General features: G+C 47.1%; 1 long non-coding RNA gene across 1 annotated transcript; it reads left to right on the plus strand.

Annotated features, from left to right (window-relative positions):
- On the plus strand, positions 1 to 27,464 carry LOC125945353 (uncharacterized). The gene is made up of 3 exons (XR_007466841.1): positions 1 to 71; positions 13,905 to 14,015; positions 27,261 to 27,464. It is a non-coding gene; the product is annotated as an uncharacterized LOC125945353 (long non-coding RNA).
- Positions 27,465 to 27,585: the final 121 nt, after the last annotated feature.

Consider the following 27,585-nt stretch of genomic DNA (forward strand, 5'->3'; position numbering starts at 1 on the left):
GGAATATGTTGACATTGATGTGAAATCTCGAGGACGTCACACCCTGATGACGCTGACGCCCGCCCCACAACGTAAGCATGTGCTTGATTTTATTAGTACGCGCTTGATTTTATTTTTTCTTATTTGGCGCAAAATGCACAAGAAACTATATAGATGATTTCTTCCATTGCTCAAAAATTACGCCTTTCTTTCGGGTAAAAAATCTGGAAAGCACATATCACGTGGTCGATGCTCAACGCTTATTGTGTGCGCTAGTGTTTCTGTGCAATGTTCCCCGTCAGTCTAAAAGCTTGATTCAGTTTGTTTCACATAGAGAATGATGGTCAGTCACAATTGTGAATTGGCGGCCATATAAAAAGGGGCGAAACTTTTGGCAAGGCATTCTTGTTCAGCGATAGTATAGTTTCGTAGGCGTAGGCCACGACTTGCTCATCAGACGCGTGGTTCCACTGCAGCAGGACAGCGCCGATTCCATGCCCACTTGCGTCAGTGTGTAGAATAGTAGAGGCTGTGGGATCAAAGTGACGAAGCACTGGTACTGACGTGAGGCATCGCTTGAGGGTCTGAAAGGCGGCTTCATGCATGCTTCTTGTGGTGCTGCTTTGAATTTTACACGAACATTCTCAAAAGCTATCTGAACAATTATTTCTGCTTTACTTTCAGTCGAAACACCAATGATCACTACACACTTTTCTGTGTCACAATATATGTTCCAACTGACGTCTTGAAGCAGTAGCGCACCCAGGATTTCTGCCAGGAGAGGGCAGGCGTTCAATTTTTGGGGTGGTGGGGGAGGGGGGAGCAAGCACTTTGCATAATATGCGATTTCCTTGCTTTAGCCAGAAGAGTCCAACAGAGAAAATATTTATAATAATTATAATAATAATGACACCAAGGATGATGACGATGTTTATTGCTGCATCGTTTTACTCAAGGTAATTTAAGAGTGAATAAATAAATACAAGACAATGATAGAGTATTGGTGCTAATCAGGAAAATTCAACCTCAAGCCAGCTCCTCAATTGTAACGGCAATGTGAACAGAGCACTGATGGTACACGTTGAACTGGTGTGGCAGGACGCGTGGGGGGGGGGGGGGTTAACTCGGCCTCAGGAGGAGGGGTTGAAACACCCGAACCCCTCGCCCCCCCCCCCCCCCCCCGTCGGTGCGCGACTGACTTGAAATGTTCCATCATAAATGAAAAAGAAGCATGTTTCTAGCGGTAAGAAGAGAATTAGGAACCCATTAAGAATAGGTAGAACAGGCATTGTCCACGTATTCATTCTTAGTCGAAGAAGGCACGACGCGTATGTGCAGTTTACCTTGCATCATAATTTCGTTTTTATTTTTCTTAGCCTTTGTTCCAGCTCAGTGCCATTGCTGTTTGTCATTTGCATAACGTTTAAACTCTTCGAAAGCTGACACCAGTTTGGGCCTGCCTCTTATAGGTACATACAGAATCGTGCATTTCACTACACGTGCATCAAGCTGTATAAAATGCTTGCACCATTCAGTCACTGCAGTAGAACTACCATGTTTGGGTGTTTATGTCTGGCTCACAAATGTAAAACCATAAATTTGAACCTCACTAGGTCCAGAGATCTCTGGCACTCATCAGAGTTGGCAATATGACAACGAAATTTCAAACAACCACGTGGTCACCTAGACCCCACTTATGATGAAGGCATGTTATCTACTTAAAATGCCACGCTAGAAAACATCGGGGGAAAATGAAACAGGACCCACCTTGACAAAGCCAGTGTGCAATATTTTGTTCTGGTCAGTGTACAAGCATGTGCAAGTGCCAAAGTCTGCAGAGTGGCCAGGCGTCCCACATCTGTCATCACCTGCTAATGAGCGTGGCTGGTGTCCGGCCTCTTCAATGACAGACTTCTGCTGAGACTGAAATGCCTTAAAACTATATCATAAAAATCGATCCTTGAATGTAATGAAATTTTACTGCGAGCACTGAATTCTTGCACATTAAACTCTTGTGCAAGCATTTTCTGTGAAATTTTCTTAGATTTGATGCCTTTCATCTCCAAATGCTTACATAAGAACTGCATGCGCTTATGTAGATCTTGGTTCACTGTTAAAAAGAATAAGCAATTTTGTGGCCCCAACTAAGTTCCTGCTGTGGAAAACATTGGGAGTACCGGAGGCTGCAGCAGATGGCATGTATTAGGCTCATGTGTTTCCTCACTACGCGCCTTTACTTGCTGTGCTGCTTTATCTTCCCAGAGATCTCCAGCCTGCAGGCCATGCATTAGTGGTTTCCCCGTAAAAGTGGGCCCCGCTGTACTTTGACGTGATCCTGCATGCACGCGGCTCATGACAGTTGTAGAGACTAGCTATTTGATACCAGTAGGCCGCATTGCCAACACAAACTTGTTCAACTGCTGGAAGCCGGTAGCACCGCTGGTATCGGAAGTACTGCGTCTGTTGCAGTGACTGCACTCCCATAACTTACAGTAGGCGAATCACTTTTGTTGGACTGCTCCCAGTGAATAGAATGGCGCAGCACAACAACACATTGCCAAGAGCCTTTCCTTTGACTATTGGCTGACTGGACCACTTTGTGACGTGGTTTCTGGAAAACTTCATGGTAGCAGAAATCATTGTTCCTGTTGTCGTAATCTCAACTGTGCTTTCTGAAGCTCCACAAAACCGGCAACGCTTCAACAGTTCCGTCAAGCATGATTAAAAAGCAATGTATTTCTTCGTGGCTACTCCGTCTTCCGCATACATTTCCTGTACAGGTGGCCTGCAGAGATAACACAAAATGTACATTGTTGGCCATTTTTCACCGTATGCAAGAACGTTGGGATATTGAATCAGAATTTAACATGTTTGCTTAATTGAACACGTAATTCCAATCTTTTTGTTTTTATAGGCTCTATAGTAATACCCTTGACCTCATACAGAACAAAAAGAGCAGAAATTGCAACTCACTGCAGCAAATTCTTGCAAAGAATAACCATTTATGCTCCTGAAATCTGATCCGCCACAGCTCACTCGAAGTTTATCCTGCTGCAGGTGGGCCATAATCGCTCATCAAAGTTATGTGTTTCGTACTAATAACTTCTATATGGGCAGTGTCGTGTGACCAGGTGCATTTTCATGACTCTTAAGGTATGAAGTGTAAAGGAAACCAGAGAAACGCCGACCAAAAATAGAAAGGTTTAAAAACTGCAAGACGTTTCGGCTTCCGCACAGAAGCCTTGTTCACAAAAAAGTGGCTTGACAAGGCGAGCTTATGTCCGTTTTAGTATGTTACCGAGGCACCTAGCGTACGCAGGTAGAAGATTATCATCATTTCTGTTCAGCACTTTTTTCGTAGTCTGGATAAGAAGTAATTCCAGATACTGACGGGAACACCAGTTTCTTTTATTTTGCGATGATGCTTGCCTTGGCCCAGTCAACCCCATGACTAGAAGTTGCCACGTGTTCCGCAAGTGTTTTGGAGACATGTGGTGCTGGTGGTAAAAACTTTTATTCGTCAAAAGAAAATGATTTGTGAGATTACATGTGGGAATTCTTGGTGGCTTGGTGAGGTAGCCGTCAGACCGTTTCTTATGGCAACTTCTAAAGTCCAGGTCACGGCCCGCAGTTGAACCGCAGGTTCCGAGCTGGTCACCGCAGCCTCCCCCTGCTCTCGGTCAGAAAGTTGTCGTTCGGCTCTAGGTTTGAGCTCAGAGCATTCATGCAAGATGTGTGCTAAATCGTCTTTTTCGGCTTCGCGTAGCGTACATTCGGGGGAGTGTTTGCCTGGGTAGACTATGGGTAGTTTGTACGCGTTAGGGAAGGTGTGTCTTTGGAGTTGCCTCTACGTCGCCTGCTGGTTTTTGGTTAAGGATTCGTCAGGGGGTGGGTATTGGAGTCTTTTCGTTTTGCAGTATTGGGTAATTTCGTGGTAGGTTATTATGTGCTCTTTTGCTCCTCGCAGGATCTATTGGTTGGCTCACTGCCCGGTTGACGAGTCCTGGGGCGAAATTGTGAGCCGCTTCGTTCCCGTGATGGGCGAGTGCGCAGGGATCCAGGTGATTTTGATCTGGCAGGGCGTGAATTATGTTCTCTTAGGATTTGTAGCACCGGTTCGTGGATTCTGCCTTTGGCAAAATTACGCACGGCTGTCTTTGAGTCGCAGAAAACTTTGACTGCAGTATCTGTGGTAGCTATTGCTATCGCGGCTTCTTCCGCGTGTCTTCCAAAGATGGTGACCACGGTGATTGGTTTGAGGTCGTTTCTTATCACCCCTATGGAGAAAGCGTCTCGTTCTCTCAGTTCAGCTACGTCTACGGAGACCGTCTCCTCGTGGTTTGCGTAGTGGTTCTGGAATGCTTTGGTCCAGGCTTGTCTCCGTTTGGTGTGATACTCCGCGTGCATGTTCTTTGGAATTGGGTCAACCCTGAGGCGACAGAAGATGTTTCTGGACATTGCCTCGGCGTTTGCTTGAGTGCTCTCGTACGGGATGTTTAGTTTACCTAGGATGTGTCTTCCCGCAGGTGTCTTGGTTAATCTTTCGTATTGGCCTATCCTGTGCGCTTCAACTAGTTCGTCGAGCGTTTTGTGGACGCCTATTTTCAGGAGTTTCTCGGTGGATGTGTATCTCGGCAGGTGGAGCGCCGCCTTGTAGGCTTGTCTTACGAGGAAGTTTACCTTTTCTTTCTCCGCTTTAAACAGGTTGAGATATGGCAGGGAGTACACGAAACGGCTGAGCACGAAAGCCTGGATTAGAAGCCTAAGAACCGCTTTCTTCATCCCACAGTGTTTGTTGGCGATGTATCGGATCAAACGGTTGGTTTGGTTCACGCATCCCCTAAGTTTGTTGATAGTCACTGTGTTTTTGCCGTTGCTTTGTAGGTGCATACCTAGTATCCGGATCGTTTGGACCTCAGGAACTAAAGTGTCGTCCACGTAAATTTCTATCGGGAGTTAGGTTTTTGTGAGGCCTCGTGCATTGTATCTCATGGCGAGAATTAAGTTTTGATTTTTGCGAGGAGCACGATAATCCTACCTCTCTGGCGTGTTCTGAGACTACGTCTGCTCCAGTTTGCAGTCGGTGCTCGATCTGTCCGTCGTTTCCCTTGGTTACCCAGAGTGTAAGATCGTCTGCGTATAGGGAGTGCGATAAGTTTGGTATTCCTCCTAGCAGCTGTGCCATGAGTATGAGCGTGGTATTGAAAAGAAGGGGTGAGAGTACCGATCTTTGCGGCGTTCCCCTGCTTTCCAGAGTGAAGGGATCGGATCACAGTGACCCGAGGCGTATCTCCGCTGTCCTAGCGGATAGGATCGCCTACTCCTAGACTTGAAAGGGATTCCGTGATAGCCTCGTGCTTGAATTTGTCGAATGCTTTGGTTAAATCTATAGCTAGGATTGGTTTGGTTCGTTGGCTGTGAATAGGGTTGATGACCTACTCCGATAATCAGAGCATGAGGTTTTGCGTGGAGAGGTGTTGTCTAAAGCGCAACATTGTGCTGGGGAAGAGCTCGTGCTTGTACGTGTGTTCCTGCAGGCGATATAGGATGACGTGTTCTAGCAATTTGCCCAGGCATGACGTGAGGGAGATAGGTCTCAAATTTTGTATTTGTAGGCTCTTCCCTGGTTTCGGTATCAAGGTTATCTTTGCGTGGTTCCATTCCGCCGGCAGCTTGCCTTTTTTCCAGCATTGGTTAGAGTTTTGTGAAAGCGTTGGTTGATTCCTCGTCCAGGTTTCTCAAAGTTTTGTTTGTGCTTGTGCCGCTCCCGGGGCAGAGGATGCGCGGAGTTTGTGTAGTGCCGCCCTCACCTCTTCCGTCGTTATTTCCTCATTCATTTCTGGATTCGTAGGTCGTTTCTACTCGGGAAGAATTTCCTTGGCGGAGGTATCTAAATTTAGTCGAGGAGTTCGTCGTCTTGAAGGGGATGCTTATGTATAATGCAGCCGATGTTCTTGTTGTGTGCCGTCTTACAATTTTCATGGTCTAGGAGGTACATGAGTAGGTTTTTAGGCCCAGTTTTCCATTTATCTGGTCGCACGTTTGACCCCATTGTTGTTTGACCAGCTCCTGTGCGTGGTGTTCTATTTCTTAACCGAGGCGTGTAATCTTGAGCTTAAGGCTTCTGTTTCGTTTTTGTTTGAGCCATCTCTTTTGGAGGCTTTCGTGTGCTTGCCACATGTGTAGTAGTCTGTTGTCTATTGCGTGTGTTTCCGCTGTGACTGGTATAGTTTCGATTGCGGTTTAGACGTCCTTGCCAAGCTGTTCAACCCATTTATCAACGTCATCTATCGTGGTGAGTTCGTGTCGTACTCTGATGAGTCTAAATTTGTCCCAGTCGATGATCGTAATCTCTTTCCTCCCTTTCTTTTTTAACGATGTGACCGGGATAGTAGTTTCGATTATATAATGCTCGCTGTCTAGGCTGCTGGCGGTGTTCCTCAATTTCCCTTCTCCCGCGTGCTTACAGAGCGTGAGGTCGGGCCTAGTGTTCGCCTGCACACTGCTTCCTATTCGCGTGGGTTGTAGTAGATCCTTCAGTAATGTTAGGCATTCGTCTTGGATGTAATTCCACATTGCCGTGCCCTTCTTATTGTTTATTTTGTAGCCCCAGGCCGCGTTCCTAGCGTTAAAATCAACATGCTTTTTTCTGACATCGTTCATGTGGTGTTTCAGCTGTCTTTAAATATTTTCATTCTCGCCGATATAAACATCCACAGTCTCCACGTGTCAGCACTGTGTTTTTTATTGCGATAGCAATTATATGGACACTTCAACCGAATTTCTGCCGTCGCCGTCGCCGTGAGGTTCTGTATAGATAAAATCTGCGTCGCGCCCCGTATGCCCGAGCGGAAGCGTGCGGGGACGCGCGCTGTCACGGAGAGCGAACGCGCTCAATCTCCCACGGGCAAGCAAGGAAGCGGGAAGCCAGCGCCGGAGTGAGGGGGGGGGGGGCTCTTCTATTCTGCGAACAACCGCGCTCGTCGCTCGCCCGCACCGTCTCTTATCTCCACACGGCTCTTACCTTTGTATGCGCTGTGCATTCGCCGCTCAGTTTCCGTTGCAGCGATAGACCGCACGTACCTTTGTCCGCTGCGGCGTATGCGCTTGCTGCCAGCGTTTTGACAGTCGTTGTCTGCAGTCATTCAGTGGGATCTATTCCTGTTTGTTTGTGCGCGCTCACACCACGCTTGTTCATTCTGTTAGTAATAGTCGGGCCACATTTTCCAACGCACCCTACACATGCAATGCTGCCCGGATCGGCAGTGCAGTGCTACAGGTGTGTCCCTTCGCACGCGCTGCCCACGGGAAGCGCTTCTCAACAACACCGCCGTTTCACACGCGCCTTCGCATGGTCATCGAGTCTCCCTTCACGTCGCTCTACTTACGCCGCAGCACACCTGCTTACTTAATGAGCTCATGTTTACTACAATTCATATTGCTACCAAAGCCGCTCACCCTACTTCGTATGACATTGCTGTGTTGCTATCGCATTCATTGCTTCGCCCTTAGGGCGAAACTGTAACATTTTTTGTGCGTTTGTCTTAGTCTCTCACAATGTTCTTATTTTAACCCAGAACATTTTGTGAAATAGTGGCTCACTTATCTTAATGCATGAGAGTTGGAATTCCCTATATGGATGTTTCTTACCAGAAAACAAATACAGTTGAATGCCTCTGTAATGAAATGACCTCTATAAAGAAGTATTCGGTTTGTTCTGCCCAAATTCCTATCGTTTTTAAGTTTTGTCGATACCTCTATACTGAATATGCCTGTAATAATTTGACTATATAATGAAGGTGTCTGAGTGTTTCTGACATGTCAGTTTTGTTCTTTACAACAAACTGAAAGCGGCCCTACCACTGCCCTTGGCAACCGCTACTGACCTGTGGTGCACGCAGGGATCGTCAGTGGACACCTCAACAAAAACCGCACAGGAGAGTCTGGGTATGGACTCCACGGTAGATATTTGTGGAAGCCGCCCACTACCCGCAATGTAAGAAGAAAGAACGCCGTGAACCAAGCTGGTTAACATTGATGACTCAGCAATTGTGGTTAGCAAACTGTTCACAGCAGAGTCTTTCTAGGCACTAATGATTGTTAGAATTGATGCAATTGTGCACACAAAGGTAGTGCACTAGTACCGTGCCCACCTTTGCACCTTTATAATACTGGAATAGAGCCTCAAAAGCAATGATAAACTTACTCAAAGTCACTGTCATCATCGTTCAGCTCATCACAGACGTATGAGGAGTCATTTGTGTAGTCACTGTAAACAGTTCAAAGGAACATCATCAAGAGAAGCTTTTGCAGAAGATGCATATGCCAACAATCACGATACTTATCAATCCAGACAATAATAAGAATTCAGAGACGTATATTATGAAGAGTAGCAGACCTAAAATAGAGCAATAAGGCACGCCTTGGGCGAATGTTCTTGAGCCATAAAAACAGCCCCCACAGCTAACAATTTGATGCCTATTCAGTAAATACGATTTCGAAAATTTTAATGAAGGACTAGTGAAACCATAGGTTTCAAGTTTGTCGAGGAGGATATTATCGTTAACAGTATCTAAAGCCTTACTAAAATCAAAAAAATATAAAACCGTCACGATATCCAGAATCAATGGCATTCTGAATAAAATCTGTTCAAGAAATTAATCAATTAGGTTCTGGATGTTTCACGTGCCGAATACATGATCTGATTATGAGGCACGCCATAGTGGGGAGGACTCCGGAAGAATTTAGACCAGCTGGAGTCTCTCTTATCTAATCCAGGGCCAGTGTTCTTGAGGTTACGAATAACAACGAGCACATCGTGTGGTGTGCCAGGAAAAGAGATAAAATGAGAAACCAACACGTTTCAATTCAGAATGGGAGGCTATAATTACCGTAACGTTGCACACATTTTTGTTTAGAAAAGAATTCAACAGCTCCCATTGTTTTATAGTGTTGTTCTTATATTATTCAAATTCGTAACAACGCTTTTAGCACTATTATATCAGATAAGTTGAAACACTACAGTAATTTTTGTAGCGTGATACTGAGGCCAATACTGCACAGCAAGAAACATAAGCTGATATTATTGCAGCGATAGTGCCGCTCTTAGTAACAGCAGGCACCTGTACATTTAGTTCTATATCACAAATTTTCAAGCTGCAGAACAAAACATCAGACAATGTTCACATACAACGCTGTTACCTGACACGGCTATGTCTCATTATGCTAGGAAGTTATCAAGTTTATGTTCATGTTCTCGACAGGATTACATCTGCTTATCGAGCAGAAGCTATGTGTCATGGAGGTACATTTTGCAAGGCCTGGGTGCTCTTGCAGTGTGAATTATATACTAGAATAAAAAAACACGCTAAACTTGGCACTTGGTCGCACAACGCTTGAAACCGCCAAGCTGGGCGATCTAGACCAGCATTTTCCGGAAGTGCGCGCGAACTTTTCGTGATATTACTCATGATGATGGTAATTCATTTTCGCGCGCGTCTCAGATTCACGGCCGTCACTGCGCATTGCATAGCGCAGCTTGCAACACCGACACCGTGTTCCAGAAGGCCCGCTCCGTGAATGCGTCTCTCTCTCGCTCTCATAGCGCGCAAAACGTTTTCACCTCACAGCACGAGCGTACGAACGCGCCAGCTGTGGACGAAGACGGCCACGCTCGAACGCAATCATATGGTTCGCATAAATGCATCTACATCTGCATCTCTATATAAATGTATAATCTGCAGGCGTGGCTGTATAGCTTAGTGGTTACGACGCTCGCTTGGGGACCGGGGGTACGCGGGTTCGCATCCCGCCTCGGCAAGAGAGCTTCTTTTCTTTATTGGTAGTTTCTTGCTACGCACCACAAATTACGGCTGGTTTAAACAGCTTCGCTGTTAAAAACGCGGTATTCTTAGGCTTACATGATATCTGAGTCAGAGTCACCACAGCTGGACATCTCATCACTGAGGTAGTCAGTCCTAAAAATTTGGTAAAAGTGCATACAGAGCCGATTGTTATGTACAGTCACTTGCACGTGTCATACAAAATATGAATCAGATTGCATACCTGTATAGAGTGAGGCCTGGTGCATGATATCTCGGCGTAGAGCAGAAAGACCTCAACTCTGATCGTACCTCTTCAGTGTATACCAGCCTGTCTTCAGTTTGAACAAAGCTGTCACAAACAGATAATAAGGAAGAACAAATAGCAGTCATGCTCTCACCAACCGATGGGTTCTTGATGCACGTCTGTACAGTCTTTGACTTCTGTGCGTGAGGAATTGCTTGAACATAAAAATCACGCTTCTGCGGCTCAGATTCTCGCACATCACTGTGCTGTGAGGTGGTAGCAGTTTGGCAACTCAAGTCATGCTGATTGCTACTCTCCGCATGGTCGTCCTCCGGCTCTGCCACGCCAAATGCTTCTTGGACATCATGCTGGCATACAAAAAAAATGTAAACAGCGTAGAAGAAATTCTATTGGAAGCTAAACATAACGCCACTATCTCTTTTAGCTGAAATGTAACAGCACGTATTTATGAAAGTACTTTTACTAATTTCGACCATCTACATATCTTATAAGGTGCCAAGCGCTATTATCTGCAGGTGTGCAAGCTATCTGACTTCCTCTGGGGCTTCCTGTACAGACTGGCCTTGAGTCTGAAGTTTAATAACATTACTCAGCTATAGATTTCCTTTCTCCATAGCACACTATACTCAAGCACTGTAATCAAGTAATCATTTGCACATGGCACATTTTCAATAACGTGCGCAAAAAGCAATTGGGCACATTACCGTTTCCTTGCTTTTATGAGTAGAGAACATGGAGCAACCTTGTACCACAAAAAAGGAACTTGGAACTGATGCTGAAATATACTGTGTGATAGACAATGTGTTTGATTAATTTAATTTTTTATTATTATTTTACGGAGATGATCCTACTGATGCTCCAGCGCGTTGTTAAACATTTTCACATACTTCCATGCAGCGCAAATTAGTTGTTTTTCCAAGTGAAGCTGCGAGTACAAGTCGCCTCGACAGGGTTCCAAAGTAATGAAACCAAACCTCAACGGCAGTAAATTTCGTGGTATTCTACGGTACTGCCCACCACTCGCGATGGTGGATATATACGTCTATCACACGCAAATATTGCTTCGATCACGAAGTTGCTAATGATTTGGATAGAGTGCTTCTAGATGTGCGCACTTTCGATCGCGATTTCGCTAGATCCATCCGTCACGATCGCGCGCTGTCTGTACCTTTGAGCTCAATGAGCTTAACCAACCTGATCAAGATAGTTCCACTGTGTAGCAGCCATAATTTTCGATTCCACGCGAAAATTTCCACTCGGATCAAGTTTGATGTCAAACGAACGAGCGCGCGTGACATCAATGTGAGTAATTATTACAATATCACATACTCGTTCGTAATTCATAAGATGGGCACTTTCTGCTGAAGTGAGCTTCCATCTAATATTTACATGATCACTTCGAAAGTTCCTTCACACACCTCCGCTCTCCTTTTGACGGCTTTGCTTCGTGGTGCTAGCGGCTAGCTCAGCTTCGTCTGGTCGAACACTGTCGGCATGGCATCCACCTTCAAGTGCCTACGAAAGCTTGGTTTTGCTAACCCGAAGGCTTCCATCAGATGAGCACTATCCTTGTAGGCCTCAGGCGCGAAATGATCGGAACACACGGCCACTTGTTTGCTTAGGGATCAGTTGTCACTCCGGATAGCACTAATCCACCGCTCGCGAAGCACATTATCGCGAGGAAAGTAGTGATAGCAAACTCTTTTTTAGTTGTTGCACGTTGTACGAGTGGTTCCTGCAGCCAACAACGCAACACCACTTGCCACCTCCCGTCAGGTGCCGGTCCACAGGGAACGCAAATTCTCGCAAAGCAACTTCTCACGCCAAGCACTAGCTCACGATTAGTCGACCCCTCCACGCTCTCCTCGCTGTCGTCTGTATGATCCCGGCAAACCCTGTGCGGGACATTTCTGACGTCGTACACATTGTGGCCTGTACCTGAAGGGGATGTGAGGTAGTGTGTTCGAGGGGCAGTTAATTAAACGCATTTGTAAAAAATATCTGCAACTCACAAACCTGCTTTTTTGAGGACATGGTGGAAGTGTGCAGAGGAACGTACCCAGCTAATTTTATCGACACCTATTGACATCGAAAAATCGCCGGAGTTGCCCTTTAAGGAAGTAATCCTGACAGACGCGTGAAGGCTGTTTCACATGCTGCGACTGGAGCGTCGATAATCGGTGCGGTTGCACGCGTCGCAATGCAATTTTTAGAGGGTCCATTTTACATAACTACGATTTCAACAATGCGGCTGGTGCGACGCCCATCCATGGTTGCTTGCTGCCAAATTTTGCGTCATATCGCGCATAATTTTTCAAATGTAATGAAACATCGGGTGCGTTACGAAACTATTGATCAGCTTTTTAAAGTAGCAAATAATACGTGTGGTTTGTGTTTTAATATGCTGCAATGTTTAATTTGTTTCGGAGTGCGCAACAGCGATTTGTGAAGGTCAGCGCGAGGAGACATGGCAGACGTGGTACTGTTCTCAGCTGGTCGTAGGTGCTGTGTGCTGTCTCATGTGTCTTTTATGTCCGTGTGGTGCTTCCTGCGCATACGCCCATATAGGTGTCGTCATCGCATATGCAGTATTCGGTATTCGGCTACAGCGAAGTCGTCACGTTAACGCAAAGAGACCTTCACGCTACTCGTGCTTAACGTAGCTTCTCAAGAAAGGATGCGTGTATATTGCTCGTAAGTGCACATAATCGGTCCCTGCTCCTAGCAATATTCTTGCACCAAACTTAGCAGCAAGCACAAACAAAAATGCCCACGTCTGCCCTTGAAGGAAACCGCAAATGATCTCTATGTATTTACTGAACGTGCAATTCACTTTGTGTTGTGAACTTTAATCTTAGCGCCAGCCTGGTTCGTCCATCGCCGCGAGCTTGATGTAATAACGCATACAAGTCCTCTCTGAATATTTCGAAAGGCTAAAAGTGGACACAACAATTTTTAGGAGATGCAGTCACTTGTGTACGTAGTATCATAACATTCCAACAGAAATGGGCGCCACTTACTTTCTCGTCCTGTGTCTGGCGCTGTTAGTATGTTACCAATCTCTATCAAGAAGCTTAAGACAATATGCTGCAGTACGTAGCGCAGCGGCGTAGCCCCACGACAAACAATAAATACCTTCTTAGGAGTACATTTGTTTCTTGAATAACAAAATCAAACGATAAAATTTATACATTCGTATTTGCAAGAGGTACAATCTAATCTGATATTCCCGAACCCATTGTATTAACAACACTTCACACATCCCCGAATTACCTGCATTAACCCAATGCTGAAAACGGGGGAATCTGATTGCTTCTCTTGCTGTTGAAAAGCTGTTTGATGTGAATAACCTACTACATAAGTTATGAGGGAAAGTGAGGGGCACTGACAATATCTCTAAGCTTTGTATGAGCTTTCTTCCAATTAAGTGTGGTTGAAATTGGAATGTATAAATTCTACAGTCCCATTTCAACCACACTTAATTTCCCCGATGCTTTGCTTGGCTTCATTGTCTGTTGGCTTAATGCGGTTATGATCAACAAAATCGAGCCCCTCGGTTCCCCTTCTTCTGAATATCCGGAATACAAGACACCTAGTGCATCCTCTTATTACCTTAGAATATACTTTTATTAAAACGGGTTTCGTGATTTCAGAGAGGATAATCAAAGGCTTGATGATCAATCATAAGATTGATCTCTTACTAGATGAGATAGGAGTCTCACAGTTCGTACCACTAACAGATGTTTCTAATGAACGGAGCATTTTATGTTGCTCTCGAGACGCTTGCACATTCGCTATTTATACAGAATTCAAAAGCATTTTTCCTATTTTTTTAGCAAGCGATGCAGAAGAGACTTATGACCCTGAATTGAAGATCCTTGGCGAATACTGGGTTTTAGCAGTGGACGAAGACTGCCTACTTGTTGCTTTTGCATCGGACTCAAATGGTAAGTTCGAAGTCATACACTTGAATGGACTATACTGCTGTCCGTTTTCATCGGCGTTTGTTTTGACTTGAGTATCATTATTATCAAGTTGCCGCCGGAAAAGTGAAATGCCTACAGTGCCGAAATTTCCGAAGCGTTGTTGCCATCTCACAGAGAAGGAATGTGTTTTACACGACACAAACATTTCTGCATTTTGTCGAACGTACGCGATTATCGGAGAATTCTCGGCTAAGTACGAGGAACGATGAATAAAGTGCCGATGCGTCTAATCCCAGAAAATTATTCGACGAAATTGGACATTGCACGCCACAATTGTCGATATTTCTGTGTTCTTTTTTCAGGGACACAAGTTAGGCCAACAAAGAGTTGAATTCTTTACTTACTTTTCCCAGTTATAAAATATAGATCAGCACTTGTATGTGATACCTGGATGAGGTGTTCCTTGTCTTCTGCACCGAACTTTACAGGCAAACCGTTGGCTCAAAATAATGCAGCTGACCAAGAGATACACACACGAACTGACGCAAATCACCCCTCCATCCCACTCCCGCCTGAATCTTTTATGCTGCCTCTTACAGACACAAACTCTCATATACTTCGTATATCTTGTCCGTACTGCGACATTTAGCAAGAGCAGATGACGTTCTGCTATGGATGTTAACAGTAGGGGCGACGCTTACAGGTGCTGCCTCCACATGTGCTTGGAACTAGCTGACCTATGTTCATGATGCTGGTTGTGGAAATGGTCGTTTTGGCGTAATGGAAGCAAATTATTGCTACTTATGGTGAACGTTTCTACCCTTAAAAGTAGAACGTTACCGTTCCCTTACCCTTAAAAGTAGAACGTTACCGTTCCCTTCTGAAATTTGGAATTCCTAGAATGTCTAGACTACTGGTACAGTGCATGTCCAGCCATGATCACTAGAAACACGACAGATATGAGAAAGCATTCCTTGAATTCATTCATGATTGCTAGCGGAAAAGAAGACACATACATAAGTAGGGAGACCACAACTTTGTGCGTTCTAACAACTGCAGTTTTTGATGCGGAATCGTCAAATGGCCCAACAATGATTCACCATTGGCCCATCAATGGCCAAACCGGCGTCTGTCATCCGTAGCAGCGAAACGCCAGGTAAATTCCCATGGGCTGCGAAGCCACGTAACGAGCACACCTCGACGGAGCAGAGCGGGCTAAGGGAACACAAGTCGCAGCAGAGAGAGATTGTGGTTGTGAAGAGGAAGAGCGCGCTAGGTGCAGCGTGAGAGGGCAGGGTATCGCCGCGACGCGACGTCACTCTTGCTTTTGGAAGCCTATGTTATCCACTCGTTCCTTGTCGGCGCAAGCTCTCTGCTGCGCTCTAACTGCGCCTCGGTTAGGACAAATCAAAACGCGGCAAGCGTCTCAACGCGCTCGCTTGCCAGCGAGGAGCTCGTAACTGGAAGGACTGCTCAGCGGCGTAAAACTGTCGCAAACTGTAGCGTTCACAACTCATAAGAAGTGCTTAGGTGTTCTGGGATTTTTTACTCGCAGGAAACCGCTTTTATATTCGTACACATTAAAAACAAAAAACAAAACTATCCGCACACTGTGCACGTGTGGAGCAGGCTCCTGCGTGCTGCTCATGACTATATGAATTTACACGCAACACATGCTTCACAGAACACATATAACATATCCCAACATTAAATTTTCATTAAACGCTTTGCTATTGCTAGGAAAGGAGGAAAGTAATGGTGTAGGGAGCCACCCTCATCTTCAGCCTATATTTATGACCACTGCTGGACGAAGGCCTCTCCCTGCGATATCCAATTAGCCCTGCATTGCACTAGCTGATTCCAACTTTCGCCTGCAAATTTCCTAACTTCATCAACCCACCTAGATTTCTGCCGTCCTCTGTTCGCTTCCCTTCTCTTGGTATCCATTCTGTAGCTCCTTTTTTTGTTATTGCCAATTTGAATATTCGTTATCCCCGTTTTCTCTCTGATCAACACCACTCTATTCCTGTCTCTTAACGTTAGGCCTAACATTTTTCCTTCCAATGATTTTTGTGCGGTCCTTAATTTGTTTTCCGGCTTCTTAGTTAACGTCCAAATTTCTGATCTAATGTTAGCACCGGTAGAATGCAACGATTGTACACTTTTCTTTTCAACAACCGCGGTAAGCTCCCAGACAGGATTTGAAAATGCCTGTCGAATGCACTCCAACCCAATCTTTTGTAAATTTCCTTCTCATGATTGGGGTACGCTGTGAGCAATTTACCTAGATAAACGTACTACTTTACAGACTCTAGAGGCTGAATGGTGATCCTGAATCCTTGTTCTCATGCCAGGCTCTTAAACAGTATCTTTGTCTTCTGCATATACATCATCAAACCCACTCTTATACTTTCTCGGTTAAAGTCCTCAATCATTTGTTGAAATTTGTACCCATTGTTGCTGAACAGGACTATGTCATCTGCAAACCGAAGGTTGCTGAGAAATTCGCCGTTGATCCTCCCTCCCAAGCCTTCCCAGTATAAGAGCTTGAATGCTTCTCCTAAGCATGCAGTGAATAGCATTGGAGAGATTGTGTCTCCTTGCTTGACCCCTTTCTTGATAGGTAACTTTCTACTTTTACTTTTCTTTGGGAGAACCAAGGTAGCTGTGGACTCTTTGTAGATATTTGCCAAGATATTTACATGTACCTCCTGTACTCCATGATTAGGCAACGCCTCTATGACTGCTGGTAGCTCTACTGAATCAAATGCATTTTTCAGAATCTATGAAATCCGTATAGAGAGGTTGATTGTACTCCGCAGATTTATATATTACCTGATTTTTAACATGGATATGATCCATCGTAGAATATCCCTTCCTGAAGCCAGCCTGTTCTCTTGGTTGACTGAACTCAAGTGTTGCCCTGATTCTATAGGAAATTATCTTCGTGGGTATAATATACAATACCAAAAGCAAGCTAATGGGTCTATAATTCTTCAATTCTTTAACGTCTCTCTTCTTATGGATCAGTATAATGTTGGCGTTCTTCCAGCTTTCTCGTACACTTGAAGTCGTGAGGCATTGCGTATAAATGGCCGCAAGCTTTTCAAGCATCATGTCTCCTTCATCTTTGATTAAATAGACTGTTCTTCCATCTTCTCTAGCAGCTTTTCCCCTGGTCATGTCTTTGAAGGCCCTTTTAACTTCATTGCTAATTATAGAAGGAGCTTCTGTATCATGTTCATCACTACTTCAAATGAAAGTAGCTTAGGCTGCTCTGGGCTGCTTTTACTACGTCACCGTAACACAGCGGCGTAACACAGTGGTCATGTCTTTGAAGGCCCTTTTAACTTCATTGCAAATTATAGAAGGAGATTCTGTATCATGTTCATCACTACTTCAAATGAAAGTAGCTTGGCTGCTCTGGGCTGCTTTTACTATGTCACCGTACCACCACCCGTAACACAGCGGCGGGAACGGACCGTATCAGCGAACGCCATGATCAGAAACCTTAGCGACAAGGCCATATCCGCGCTCATGGCCTTTCTCAACCAACACTGGGAACAAGGTACGGTGCCGGCGATGTGGAAACACGCATGCATAATCATGATCCCCAAACCGGGGAAGAAATTGGCAATTGAAAATCTGAGACCAATCTCGCTCACATCCTGCCTCGGCAAGGTGTACGAGAAAATCATACACAAGAGACTACAGAGACACTTAGAAGACAACAAGCACCCGCCAGACTCCATGTTTGGTTTCCGCGCAGACTTGTCCACACAAGACGTTTTACTCCAAATCAAGGAAGAAGTCCTCAGCAACGTTCCCCGCAGCGGTGAACATGCCCTCCTAGCAACCGACATCAAAGGAGCTTTCGAAAACGTCCGCCACCAAGGAATCCTAGAAGGGCTCGCCAGTCCGGATCTTGGGGAGATCCAGACTGCAGTATACCACCCTCCCAACAAGGGCACACCACAAGGAGCAGTCATCTCACCCACGCGCTTCAATGTCGCCATGATCGGCCTCGCAAGAAAACTGCAGGACGTAGAAGGCCTCCGCCACGCCTTCTACGCAGACGACATAACACTCTGGACCACAACAGGGTCCCTTATTGAAAAAGAAGAACGGCTGCAAACTGCAGCTGACCTCGTCCAAGAATACGTCAGCCAACGGGGACTACAATGCTCGCCCGAGAAATCTGAACTCATACGAGTCTGGCGAGACCGGGGTAACCACACAGTCCCCACAGACCCAACACGAAAAATCGAGGTACACCTCAACGGGAGCCTCATACCAGAAACGTCATTGCTCAGGGTGCTGGGCATGTGGCTGCAGTCTAACCAGCGTGCTACACACACCCTTGCGCTCCTCAAAACCAGTGTCAAGGCGATATCACGCATGATATCCCGTGTAACATCGAAGAATAGAGGCATGAAGGAAGGGGACACACTCCGACTGGTCAAAAGCCTGGTGGTGAGCAGAATCGCATCCAGCCTGCCCTACTACCATCTCACATAATCCGAGACGAAACAGGCCGACACGCTCTTGAGGATGGCTTTCAAGACCGCTCTCCGCCTACCGATGAGTACATCGACTGAGAAATTATTGGCGCTGGGGTTACACAACACCCTCAGCGAACTCACAGAAGCCCTTCACGTCTCACAACAACAGAGACTTGCGCGGACTCACACGGGCCGGCAGGTCCTACAAACCTTGGGCTTCAAAGCCACAACAATACGAACCCAAGAAACCTGCACGATACCTCGTCACGTCCAGGACAGGTATCACATTGCCCCAATACCACGCAACATGGATCCTAACCTACACTCCGGCAAGAGGAAAGTGAGGGCCTAATACATAGAGAAAACATTCAGGTTCGATACCACGGCCCGTTTTACGGACGCCGCTATGTACGGAACGAAGAAATAGGGCGCAGTGGCAGTGGTCTGCGACCGCCGAGGTCACGTCACCTCCAGTGCATCGACCCGGCCCTGCACGATCACGGAAGCGGAAGAGCTGGCCATCACGTTAGCCATCCGCGAAGGCCAACACGCAAGCAAACCACTGACGATCTTCACGGACTCCCAGCAGGCCTGCCGCAACTTCCTACAGGGAAGAATCGCAAGACCTGCGGCACAAGTCCTAGCCCAAATACCCAAGAAGGACACTGACGACAACACCATCATAACCATCATTTGGATACCGGGTCACGCTGCCATCACGGGTAACCTGTATGCCGACAGAGCAGCTCGAGAATTTGCACATAACCGAGCCCTCATCACGCCGACTGCAGATGACCCTGACCCAGTTGACCCCGAGTATTCAGCAATCCTGAACTACCACTGAGGGAGTCGCTTGCGATATCCCCCACCCCATCGAATACTAAAGACGGAGGATGCCGCTGCCTGGCGTAGGCTCCAGACAGGCACTTACACGAACCTACACATATTACATCGCCTGCACCCCACAGCCTACAGGGACGAATGCCCGTGGTGCTGGGCCACGCCAACCCTATACCACATTACGTGGGAGTGAACGCTACACAACATAGAACACCATGACACGAACACCACGAGGGAGAAATGGGAGGCACTGCTGTCCAGCTCGGCCCTCGACGACCAGCTCAAGCTGATCCAGAGAGCAGAGAAGATGGCAAGAGCCAGCGGAGCCCTGGACTAGGGGCCCCGACCATTAGCGATGCCCCCTTGGGGCAAGACAAAACTATCTTTGAATTAAAGTTTATCTATCTATCGATCTACTATGTCACCGAAATTGCTGATGATACTACCCTGCTTATCTTGCAGTGCATTTTGCCTTGTCCTGTGCCAAGTTTTCTTCTCACTGATTTCATGCTGCGTCCATATTTTACTGCTTACCGAGGGAATTTGAAAGAAAAATCGGCCACGGTCACTTCGTAATTCACGTGGTGCACCGTGTCGCAGAATAAGGTAGCGAAGAAGGAAGCAAGCAACGTCTTTCGCGGTGGAAGCCGGCAGCGCAGATGTTTCGCCGCACCGTGTGAGGTGGTCTACGGCAACAATGATCCTCCGGTTACCGTCAGGAATGCTTGGAAGGGGACATCACGGTCATCACGGTTTAATGGTCTGGCAGGGCAGGGTAAAGGTTGCATGGGACCTGCGGAACTCTGAGAAGGTGTCTTGCGGCGTTGACACGTATATAGCACATGAACGTATTTATTGGCGAACGAATCTGAGCATGCCTCGCTAGTAGAATCGAAGACGAAGACGGGATTATGTTTTGAAAACGCCAGCGAGGCCGCATTGGGGGTCATCTTGGAAAGCTGCGCAGATGTGTGAGGGAAGATGACAGGGAATAACGGGGAGCCATCGACGGCCGTTGGTGAGGTAATTCCGTCGATACAAAAGGTCATTGCGGATGGCAAAGTGGTGAGCTTTACAACGCACGGTTCGTGAGAGATACTCAGGTGAGCGGTGAGACAGGAAGTTCAGCAGTAAAGAGATCCAGGGATCTTTACGCTTCTCGGGCGGCATGCCGCTGAAGCTAAGAGCTGACAAATCGCGCGTGGGAGTTAAGGAGCAAACAGGATGAGAAGGTAGCGGAGAACGGGATAGGGCGTCGGAATCTGAATGTTTGCGTCTAGAGCGATAAATGACAGGTACGTCATGCTCTTGAAGGCTTAAAGCCTAACGAGCGAGGCGGCCACTGGGATCTTTCAAGCACGATAGCCAGCATAAGGCATGGTGGTCAGTGAGAAGGTCAAACTGACGGCCATACATGTAAGTACCAAATTTGCCGATTGCCGAAACAACCACCAAACATTCTTTTTCCGTCACAGAATAGTTTGGTTCTGCCTTTAGGGTACAGCTGGCATATGCGATAACGTACTCGTCAAAGCAGTATTTGCGTTGGGCGAGAATGGCGCCAAGTGCGACACCGCTAGCATCCGTGTGAATCTCAGAAGGTAAATTGGGATCGAAGTGGCGCAGTACTGGAGGGGACGTGAAGAGCCGAGGCCTGGTAAATGAGTCGTCACACTCAGAATTTCCAGCCGACAGGTTAGACGTGCCATTAATAAGCTGCGTCAAAGGAGCAATGATTGAGGCAAAATTAAGGATGAAACGCCGGAAATAGGTTGACAAGCCGATGAAGCTCTGTAGTTCCTTTAGAGTAGTGGACTTGCGGTACTCAGCGAGGGCACGAAGTTTGGCAGGATCAGGTAGAATTCCCTCTTTCGAGACGACAGGGCCTAGGATCGTAACCTTACGGGCACCAAAATGACATTTTTTCAAGTTGAGTTTCTACCCAGCTGACGTGAGACAAACAAGAACTTGGTCAAGGTGGGCGAGATGTGTTTCTAAATCTTAAGAAAAGCGCACAATGTCGTCTAAGTAGCAAAGGCATGTGGACCATCTAAAACCCCTGAGAATAGCGTCCATCATTCTCTCGAAAGTGGCAGGCGCGTTGCAAAGGCTGGAAGGCATTACGTTGAACTTATATTATCTACGGGGAGTTACAAAGAAAATGGGGTCAGCTTACAGTAGTGGTGCAAGGCTGGAGAAAACAGCGAAGCTAGTCATTGACCTAGCTTCTTCCAGGTTTTACTAGGCTTGGCTAAGCTTTTCTAGGCAATGCTAAGTGCTGCTAGGCTCGGTATTACGAATCAACTCGCCGCCGATGCGCAGATTCTCGGTTAGCCGCGTGATGCCCTTCAAGATGAGCGGCTCCGAGTTTCGGGTGTCCGGATCTTCTTTGGTCGCCCCATGTCAAGGCTAAATGCATCGCCACAGAGTCAACAAGGGTTCTGCCGCCGTCGCGACGGCTCCGAGTTTTTATTTCCAGGTGACGTCACAACTAAGCTCCACCTCCGCACTTGCCGGGCACAGCTAGACTAAGCCCACACAGCCCGTGAACCGTGTTGGTGCGCATTGAGGTCACTGTTTTTGGTCACGAGCGAGGAGGCTTTGGCAGGAGCCGGGGTTCTGGTGTGGTCGCTTGATCCCTCACTGGGCGCGCGGTGTCGGTGTAGCTAGGCGATGCATGTGCGCAGTAGCAGGGAAGCATGGCGTGAAGAGCTTGGTGAAGCGATGGCATGCCTAGGCGAAGCAGGGGAGCAGCTGTGTCAGGTAGTTGCTACGCAACGCGAAGTGACGTCATGGCTCGACGGAGCAGGTACGCGGTCGTATCAGCTGGCGCGGCGGCGGAGGAGCGTTGCCGAAGCTAGGCGAAGCGAGGCGCAGCTGTGCAAGTGGCTGCTAGGCAACGTGCGGTGGCGTCATCACCAGGCGCAGTTTCGGGTATATGCTGCGTGGCGCAACAAAGAGCTTAAACAGCTCCGCTGTCAAAAGCGCAGTTCTGTGCTTTCCCAATCAATTCGAGGTCTGCCCTCAACTTACGCATTTCCACCTTGAGCTGCGCCTTCCCCCGCTTTAAAGCCGCAAGACACGGAACCTCCGTCTGCCCTGGCAGTTTACCATGCATTACCTTCTTTCCAGTCATCGTCGCGTGACCTTGTCCCCCTGGTAGGCCCCTCCTGGATGCGAACACTGGAACGGGAGCGCGCTCTGCTGACGGGGCGCCTCGTGGATCGGGAGCGCCCTCTCGTTGCCGACCAGCCCCGGGAAGGGGCCAGGCCTCCACGCTGGCATCACGTGATCCTGCTGCCACTTGCGCCTCCCGGGAGCGCCACCGGCGCCGCCGCCTCCGACGCACGATGTACGGCACCTGGAAGCGCTGGCTGCCCCTGCGGTCGGCTATCGAGTGCGCGCCTCCGCAAATGGCGCACTTTGGGTCGCACTGATGATCTTCCGGTGGGGAAACCATGCCGCAACCGTGACAATTCATTTTGTCCTCGCCATCTGCTCAAACGTCTGCTGTATGGCCAAGCTCTTCACACGTGTAGCAAACGCGTACTTGCCTGCGATACAGGGCGCAGGGCAACATGCCCGTCCCGCAGACCACGTGATTCAGCACCTTTTATTGCGATAGCAATTATATGGACACTGCAACCGGATTTCTGCCGTCATCGTCGCCGTCGCCGTCAGGTTCCCTATAGATAAAATCTTCGCCGCGTGCCGTATGCCCGAGCGGAAGCGTGCGGGGGCGCGCGCTATCACGGAGAGCGAACGCACTCAATCTCCCACGCGCAAGCAAGGAAGCGGGAAGCCAGCGCCGGAGGGAGCGGGGGGGGGGGGGGGGGGGGCGCACTTCTACTCTGCCAACAACCGCACTTGTCGCTCGCTCGCACCGTCGCTTATCTCCACACGGCTCTGACCTTTATGCGCCGTGCATTCGCCGCTCAGTTTCCGTTGAAGCAATAGACCGCACGTACCTTCGCCCGCTGCTTGCTGCCAGCGTTTTGACAGTCGTTGTCTGCAGTCATTCAGTGGGATCTATTCATGTTTGTTTGTGCGCGCTCACACCACGCTGGTTCATTCGGTTAGTAATAGTCGGGCCACATTTTCCAACACACGCTACACATGCAATGCTACCCGGATCGGCAGTGCACCGCTACAGGTGTGTCCCTTCGCACGCGCTGCCCACGGGAAGCGCTTCTCATCAACACCACCGTTTCACAGGCGCCTTCTCGTGGTCATCGAGTCTGTCTTCATGTCGGTCTACTTACGGCGCAGCACACCTGCTTACTTAATCAGCTCATGTTTACTACAAATCATATTGCTACCAAATCCGCTCATCTTACTTCGTATGGCATTGCTGTGTTGCTATCGCATTCATTGTTTCGCCCTTAGGGCGAAACTGTGACATTTTTGTCCTTCAAAGAACACAACGATCGTGGAGGTCTTCTTGATTCTTTGTACTTCCAATGCCTCGGGGTTTCGGTGGCTGACGATGAGCTCCTTTAGATCGGCACCGCTGATCTCGGGATCCATCCCCCGCACCACTCCCTTGCAGGTGTCATTCGATGCCGCCACGTATGCTGCCACCTCGAAGGGGCCCTCCTTCGTGTGGATCCTCTGGATCCTTGCGTAGGCGTGCGCATTCGCATCATGCGGCGTGGAAATAGCTAGAATGTTCTGGATGTCATTGGGCCACACCGTGTCATCCCGCACTTGCTCCGGCGCCAGGGCCACCGCCCTGGACAGCGCCCGTGCGAGTTGTATCAAATCCAACTTTTTCAAGTCCAGCCCCTCTCGAAGTCGGACGATCATCTTGAATTGCTCCCTCGGTGGTTTGGGGAGCCTCGAGACGTCCACAATACGCTTTAACACGCTCTGTGGGGCGGCCGTGCGGCAGCCGCGTTTCTCGCCTTTTTGCTTCGCTTCGGGCCCCGGCATCCTCGGCTCACACGGCCTGCTCGTATTCTTTTTTTTTTTTGCCGAGCGCTGTTACCCAGCCTGAGCACTCCGCGTCCTCCGGGTTAATACCCTTGCCTTCAACAATCACCACGCTTGGATTGGAGGCCATAGCACCACGTCTCACCACGACTCGACGAGCGTCTCGAGCGAGCGTCTCGCCGAGCAGCCCCCGCTCCGCGGTTAGGCTGAGCGCGTTAGGATTAGCGGTGCGCCAGCGTGGTCCACCAGAAAACAGCTCGGAGAAAAGTCACAAAAGCACCCATTGGTGAAAGTTCGGTGTCTTCCGCTTTCTTGCGCATTGTAGCATTTCCGCCACAGGAACCTGCCGAAAAGATTTAACAAAGCGTGAGCCGATATTCAGCCGTCCGAACTGATCGGCTTCGTCTTCTTCTTCCGCACTACATCTCCCATTTTCAAAACATATCAGTCTGCCAGAGCATTCATTTGACAAAATACAAGTCACCCTTTTCGAGTCAGGCTTCCGCACTTCTCGTGAACGGTAACCAAGATAGTCATGTTTTATCCACAAATGTAGAACAATCGCGCACGGCATAAATGAACACACGGAAAACATGTCGATTCTTAGTCCATAAGTTAGAGTAGCTAAAGAATAACTGAATCCCCGCATAGGCAAGCCGAATACTTGTGTGATGTTGAAAGAATGACCACTACTCCACTTGGGGAGTGGACCGACCCACCTACATTACTGTGCCTAGTTTTTATTTCGTGCTTATTTCGCCACGCTATGAATATTAAATTTGCAGTTTATTTCTTCTTCTTTCGTAGTCGCTTTTTCTAACCTGTTTTTCTCTTTTCTCTATCTGGCACGACCAGATCTTAGCGCCTTATCGTCTTTTTTTTTTTTTTTTTTGCACGTTCAGCTCAACATGGCAGGCGTGTTCGTCAATCACGTATGTCAAAGCACGCGTAACAGCGACCGTGTCAATAACATGTCCACTGCCACTGTTGACGGGAATGAGCCGTGAATCATCGTCGATTATGTAAAAGTGCGTGTAACGGAGACTGTGTCAAAGACCTGTCCACTGCCAATGATGACAGGAACGCGTCGTGAAGAACCCCGTTACCAACAAGTAATCTGAATAGTAAAAACCAGTCAAAAGACGAAGGACAGAGATGAGACGTGGCACACACAACGACTGGATTAACAACTGTGCTTTATTGAAGAACCCCCGTCTCCCAGGAAAAACCAGGCGAGCATGCGCAGCTCAAAAGCCGACACCCACAAACAAACTAATCTTGATTGCAAAAGGCCACGTTGCTAACGCCAGTGCGATAGGAAACTGCGTCCCTCTTTTTTCCAATGTTAAAATCCTTGGTAGGGGCAAGGGTAAGACGGGGGGTGAAATTCTCGAAGCTTACCATGCATATCAACATGCAAGGGGATAATTTCATGAGTTCTACCTCTATCTCACTGATGCAGAAGGAACTAAGGTTCCTATCGCACTGGCGTTATGAACGTGGCCTTTTGCAATCAACATTAGCTTGTCTGTGGGTGTCGGCTTTTGAGCTGCGCATGCTCGCCTGGGTTTTCCTGGGTGACGGGGGTTTTTCAATAAAGCACAGTTGTTAGTCTAGTCGTTGTGTGTGCCACGTCTCATCTCTGTCCGTCGTCTTTGGACTGGTTTTTGCTATTCAGTATGCACCAACTGACCCAGATAGCTACTCTACAAGTAATCTCCCTGGCCATCGACTCTCTCCCTCATGTTTCTTTTCTCTCCTTTTTTCTCTCTGTTCTCTGTCTTTTTTTTTTGCGTGTTCTTTCTCTACCTGAAGATATAAAGAGACTGTTGCAAGAATGTCCTGTATTCCTTGAAAAAGGTCGGTCCACCGACCGAAACTGTTGAGTAAATAAACCTAAGATGACCGTGAAGTTGTGCTTCTCCGTTATATATATATATATATATATATATATATATATAGAGAGAGAGAGAGAGAGAGAGACTGACGAATGATTATTATGGATTCAGTAAAAACATATTACAAGAGGAACCAAGACATATAAAAACGAAATGTTAATTCGTGCCGGCTTCCTTTTTTGCCTATATATAGGTTTGCATTTTCTCGCGAAAACATAACCAAAGATTAAACAATAAAGTGAGATGCCCTGCACAGAGGCTTCAAACAAAATGTGTAGAGTACATAACTAAACATTCAATGCAATTCATTCTCACAATTTTTTCGTAATCAAAGCTCTAATTTCATGGATTGCAAGAGAGCCGGTGAGGTAATAAACGTCACGCACTACTTGTACGTGTACGCACTACTTTGCCTTTACAAAGGACAAAAATACGCAGGTTAGCCATAAATGCGGGACTGGGTCCTCTAAGGTGATGTAAGCCACACAGACACGTAAAAAAACTACGTTAGGAAGACATAAAGCCTCTACTTGATAATTTTACTGGATACGACTAAGGTACGCCCAGCTACTTCATTCAAAGACCGCGCACTGATTACCCAAGAGCATACTTCAGCTTGCTGCACTGCAGATGTTGAAATGGATACTAATCTATTCAGAGTTTGGAACGTGATTTACACATCACTAAAACATTTGCAAGAATTGTAAGAGAATGAAAAACGTTGCTTTGGCGCTGTCATCTTCACGAATGCTATTACAGAAAAAAAAAAAAAACAATGTTAGCGGATTTCCTAACTAGGTGGAATCAAAGGCGTTCTGGGCGATTAAATGAGATGGCAGACAACGCACTTTTGACTCGATGATTGGTCAGTGCATGGTTTCTACGTTGGCTTCGAGTTACATGGCAAACGCATTGTTTGCTCATGTATCACGTGTAGAGCATATTTATTGTTATTGAATGTGTTTATTAAAGTACCATGGCAGCACGGACCTACTTGTCGTAGAGCAGTTTCTTGAGCACATGATTATCGTATGACTACAAGATATTGAGATTGCAACCTTCTAATCATTTACCAATTGGCTGCTTCATTTCAGGAAAGCTCCATTGTATGTTGTGGTCTGTCGACAATGATAAACCAAAAGAAGAGACGAATTGCTTTCTCCACCTTAACTCTTGGTGCACAGACATGTACAATGTGTGGGAACATGACGAACCGTGCACGCAATACGATGCGAAAATGAAAAGACAAGACGAACTGGCACTCGAGGAAGAGCTTAGTAAAATAAATTGATATATTAGGTGTGGGCTTAATACATCGCTTGTGGACGATTACGTTTTTGTAAGTTAAAATTCTACTCCTAATTTATTATTTATTCATTGATACTAATTTCAATTACTCTATCTCTACATATGGAAACA

The sequence above is a fragment of the Dermacentor silvarum genome, chromosome 5, assembly GCF_013339745.2.
Source record: "Dermacentor silvarum isolate Dsil-2018 chromosome 5, BIME_Dsil_1.4, whole genome shotgun sequence".
NCBI lineage: Eukaryota > Metazoa > Arthropoda > Arachnida > Ixodida > Ixodidae > Dermacentor > Dermacentor silvarum.